General features: G+C 33.2%; 1 protein-coding gene across 1 annotated transcript in view; it reads right to left on the bottom strand.

Annotated features, from left to right (window-relative positions):
• The window catches only part of hykk.2 (hydroxylysine kinase, tandem duplicate 2), a 53,077-nt gene extending 48,418 nt beyond the window's left edge, over window positions 1-4,659 (bottom strand). The window contains exon 1 of the mRNA XM_061976409.1: window positions 4,578-4,659. The gene's annotated coding sequence lies outside the window, so the exon portion shown is untranslated. The remainder of the gene's footprint in view (window positions 1-4,577) is intronic.
• Window positions 4,660-5,388: the final 729 nt, after the last annotated feature.

Raw genomic sequence — 5,388 nt, 5'->3', positions numbered from 1 at the left:
CATACGATTATTTTTTTTTTTTTAAATAACTAAAAGCAGTCTTTTTCTCACAACGTGTCGACTTTTTTCTTCTAAATTTGGGAACTATTTCTCATATTCTTTCTGTTTCTGTAATATTACAATATTTTCTCGTAAAATTATTACTTTTTTTATGTCAAATTATTACTTTTTAATGCAAAATGGTGACATTTGTCACATAAAATTCTGACTTGTGTCACAATATTGCCAATTTTTTTGTTGTTCTTGTAAAATAGTGACATTTTTGGAGTAAAAGTGTGACTTTTGTTAAGTTAAAGTTAAAGTACCAATGACTGTCACACACACACGAGGTGTGGCGAAATTATTCTCTGCATTTGACCCATCACTTTTGTCATCATTTTGCCAAGTAAAATTCCGATCATTATTATAATATTGCCAAAAGGTTAAAGTTTTCTTATAAAATTGTGACTTTTGTCGAGTAACATTACGACTCTTTTCATAAAATTGCCAAAATGTTAAGCATTTCTTGCAAAATTGCGACTGTTGTTGACTAAAATTCCAACTTTTATCATAATATTGCACACATGTTCAGTTTTTCTTGTAAAATTTTGATTTGCGTTGAGTAAATAGATGACTTTTATCATAATACTGCCAAAATGCTACGTTTTTCTTGTAAAATTGTGACCTTTTTCTTGTGAAATTCCAAATAATTTTTCACAACAAGCTTTTTTATATTTGCATAGTATGTATATATTATTAATGTTGTAAATACACATCTTTATATATCTAGAAAGGCTGGTCCTAAAAAGGAAGGCATTTTTCAGAGGTCTCAAGAAGGTAACAAATACAAGAATGTGTGTGTGTGTGTGTGTGTGTGTGTGTGTGTGTGTGTGTGTGTGTGTGTGTGTGTGTGTGTGTGTGTGTGTGTGTGTGTGTGCGTGTGCGTGTGTGTGTGTTCTTGTATTTCTACCCTTCTTGAGACACCGACAAAGAAAAGTAGCTTCCATATGAGGAGGTGTGAACAAGTTAGGACATAAATCATGGTCCTAATAGGGAAAACCATTGCATCTAATAGAGAATGTCTCATTTGCACCCCTGGTGGTGAAATCTATCAAAATTAGGGTGGTCCCAAAATGGAGAGATTTTTCAAATTGGATGTGTGTCGGTTTTGAAAGAGCTCACCCTGTGGTCAATATATGAAATAACAAGTGTGTGTAAAAATGTGAGGTTCTCCCTTTTCTGGTCAACATATGTAATAACAAGTGTGTGTAAGAAATTGAAATGCGCCCCCTTTGGCCAAAGTTAATTAAAAAAAAATTAATAAATATGTACATCGAGACATACTGCAATAACTTCAAGTACATAATGAAGATTAAAAAACAATCACAAACATACAATTTTTTTTTTTTTTTTAAATAACTAAAAGCAGTCTTTTTCTCACAACGTGTCGACTTTTTTCTTCTAAATTTGGGAACTATTTCTCATATTCTTTCTGTTTCTGTAATATTGCAATATTTTCTCGTAAAATTAATAAATTTTTTATGTCAAATTATTACTTTTTAATGCAAAATGGTGACATTTGTCATATAAAATTCTGACTTTTGTCACAATATTGCCATTTTTTTTGTTGTTCTTGTAATATAGTGACATTTTTGGAGTAAAAGTCTGACTTTTGTTAAGTTAAAGTTAAAGTACCAATGACTGTCACACACACACGAGGTGTGGCGAAATTATTCTCTGCATTTGACCCATCACTTTTGTCATCATTTTGACAAGTAAAATTCCGATTATTATTATTATAATATTGCCAAAAGGTTAAAGTTTTCTTATGAAATTGTGACTTTTGTCGAGTAACATTACGACTCTTTTCATAAAATTGCCAAAATGTTAAGCATTTCTTGCAAAATTGCGACCGTTGTTGAGTAAAATTCCAACTTTTATCATAATATTGCACACATGTTCAGTTTTTCTTGTAAAATTTTGATTTGCGTTGAGTAAAATGACGACTTTTATCATAATACTGCCAAAATGCTAAGTTTTTCTTGGAAAATTGTGACCTTTTTCTTGTGAAATTCCAACTAATTTTTCACAACAAGCTTGTTTATATTTGCATAGTATGTATATATTATTAATGTTGTAAATACACATCTTTATATATCTAGAAAGGCTGGTCCTAAAGAGGGAGGCATTTTTCACAGGTCTCAAGAAGGTAACAAATACAAGAATGCGTGTGTGTGTGTGTGTGTGTGTGTGTGTGTGTGTGTGTGTGTGTGTGTGTGTGTGTGTGTGTGTGTGTGTGTGTGTGTGTGTGTGTGTGTGTGTGTGTGTGTGTTTGTGTGTGTGCGCGTGTGTGTGTTGTTGTATTTCTACCCTTCTTGAGACACCGACAAAGAAAAGTAGCTTCCATATGAGGAGGTGTGAACAAGTCATGGAATAAATCATGGTCCCAATAGGGAAAACCATTGCATCTAATGTCTCATTTGCACCCCTAGTGGTGAAATCTATCAAAATTAGGGTGGTCCCAAAAAGGAGAGATTTTTCAAATTGGCTGTGTGTCGATTTTGAAAGAGCTCACCCTGTGGTCAACATATGAAACAACAAGTGTGTGTAAAAATGTGAGGTTCTCCCTTTTCTGGTCAACATATGTAATAACAAGTGTGTGTAAGAAATTGAAATGCGCCCCCTTTGGCCAAAGTTAATTTAAAAAAAATTAATAAATATGTACATCGAGACATACTGCAATAACTTCAAGTACATAATGAAGATTAAAAAACAATCACAAACATACAATTATTATTATTTTTTTAAATAACTAAAAGCAGTCTTTTTCTCACAATGTGTCGACTTTTTTCTTCTAAATTTGGGAACTGTTTCTCATATTCTTTCTGTTTCTGTAATATTGCAATATTTTCCCGTAAAATTATTACTTTTTTATGTCAAATGATTACTTTTTAATGCAAAATGGTGACATTTATCATATAAAATTCTGACTTTTGTCACAATATTGCCAATTTTTTTGTTGTTCTTGTAAAATAGTGACATTTTTTGAGTAAAAGTGTGACTTTTGTTAAGTTAAAGTTAAAGTACCAATGACTGTCACACGTATTTCTGTATTTCTACCCTTCTTGAGACACCGACAAAGAAAAGTAGCTTCCATATGAGGAGGTGTGAACAAGTTATGGCATAAATCATGGTCCTAATAGGGAAAACCATTGCATCTAATAGAGAATGTCTCATTTGCACCCCTTGTGGTGAAATCTATCAACATTAGGGTGGTCCCAAAAAGGAGGGATTTTTCAAATTGGCTGTGTGTCGGTTTTGAAAGAGCTCACCCTCTGGTCAACATATGAAACAACAAGTGTGTGTAAAAATGTGAGGTTCTCCCCTTTCTGGTCAACATATGTAATAACAAGTGTGTCTAAGAAATTGAAATGCACCCCCTTTGGCCAAAGTTAAATTAAAAAAATTAATAAATATGTACGTCGAGACATACTGCAATAACTTCAAGTACATATTGAAGATTAAAAAACAATTACAAACATACAATTATTTTTATTTTTTTTAATAACTAAAAGCAGTCTTTTTCTCACAACGTGTCGACTTTTTTCTTCTAAATTTGGGTTCTGTTTCTGTAATATTGCAATATTTTCTCGTAAAATTATTACTCTTTTATGTCAAATTATTACTTTTTAATGCAAAATGGTGACATTTGTCATACAAAATTCTGACTTTTATCACAATATTGCCAATTTTTTTGTTCTTGTAAAATAGTGACATTTTTGGAGTAAAAGTCTGACTTTTGTTAAGTTAAAGTTAAAGTAACAATGACTGTCACACACACACACGAGGTGTGGCGAAATTATTCTCTGCATTTGACCCATCACTTTTGTCATCATTTTGCCAAGTAAAATTACGATTATTATTATAATATTGCCAAAAGGTTAAAGTTTTCTTATGAAATTGTGACTTTTGTCGAGGAACATTACGACTCTTTTCATAAAATTGCCAAAATGTTAAGCATTTCTTGCAAAATTGCGACGGTTGTTGACTAAAATTCCAACTTTTATCATAATATTGCACACATGTTCAGTTTTTCTTGAAAAATTTTGATTTGCGTTGAGTAAAATGACGACTTTTATCATAATACTGCCAAAATGCTAAGTTTTTCTTGGAAAATTGTGACCTTTTTCTGGTGAAATTCCAACTAATTTTTCACAACAAGCTTTTTTATATTTGCATAGTATGTATATATTATTAATGTAGTAAATACACATCTTTATATATCTAGAAAGGCTGGTCCTAAAGAGGTAGGCATTTTTCAGAGGTCTCAAGAATGTAGCAAATACAAGGATGCGTGTGTGTGTGTGTGTGTGTGTGTGTGTGTGTGTGTGTGTGTGTGTGTGTGTGTGTGTGTGTGTGTGTGTGTGTGTGTGTGTGTGTGTGTGTGTGTGTGTGTGTGTGTGTGTGTGTGTGCTGGCGAGGGAGGCTATAGAGGAGAAAAGTGGAGATCCGAGAGGAGAAGGCGACAGACATTGTTCACACTCCATTCAAGAGGCTCATGTCCTGTTGCACTTGGAGATAAAAGGTAAGACACTTACTCTTTTACTCTTCGGACTTTTCTCCTCGAGGTGAAACCACTTTCTCTCCCCCTGACCCCGTGGTGCAGATGCTCGTCACCGTCTTCTCCGTACTGATGTTGTGAAAGCTCGTGTGTTACCTGTTGACAACAATATTGTGTCAGATTGTGTTGTCGCGCAGCCGTCACCACGGCAACCATAAGGATGGGAAATAATAATATTTTTGAATACGCTTCTCTCGTCCTTTGACGCACCTGACGGGGGAGAAAAGTTGGAATGTCGTCTCATTCTGACTTGTTGGGAATTAGAATCCCTCCCATAAGGTGTCGTGTAAACTTAATTATTCTATTCTATGTAGAAATCCTTATAAAACATTCATTAACTGTACAAGCAATGTTTTAAGTAAAATAGTCATAAAAGTGTAAAAATAAGTAAAGCAAAACAATGCGGTTTTTACAAGTAAGCCATACTGATGTTGCCATAAAAATGATCATGTCAATCTAATTCATCTGTTCCAACCAGCCTAAAGAATTTAACACATTTCATAGAGCAAAGGTGTCAAAGTCGTTTTTACATCACATTATGGATGCAAGTGACACTGAATAATGTATAAGTACAAATGTGGAATGACTCACCTGATAATGTTACACAAATGCTTATGCATTTGATTTTTTTTATATGCACTCGAAGAAAAAATGTAGATTTTATGGTAAAAAAAAATAGCAGTTCAGTCGCTATAATTTTGCTATAAAATATAGGTTGTTTTTTTTTTTACTGTAAATGGAAAAAAACAGTAGTGCTGATTTTTACAGTAAAATCCTGGCAACTGAGC

This window comes from Nerophis lumbriciformis, linkage group LG14 (genome assembly GCF_033978685.3).
Source record: "Nerophis lumbriciformis linkage group LG14, RoL_Nlum_v2.1, whole genome shotgun sequence".
NCBI lineage: Eukaryota > Metazoa > Chordata > Actinopteri > Syngnathiformes > Syngnathidae > Nerophis > Nerophis lumbriciformis.
The sequence above is the reverse complement of the archived record's forward strand: the minus strand, read 5'-3'. Positions and strand labels throughout refer to the sequence as shown.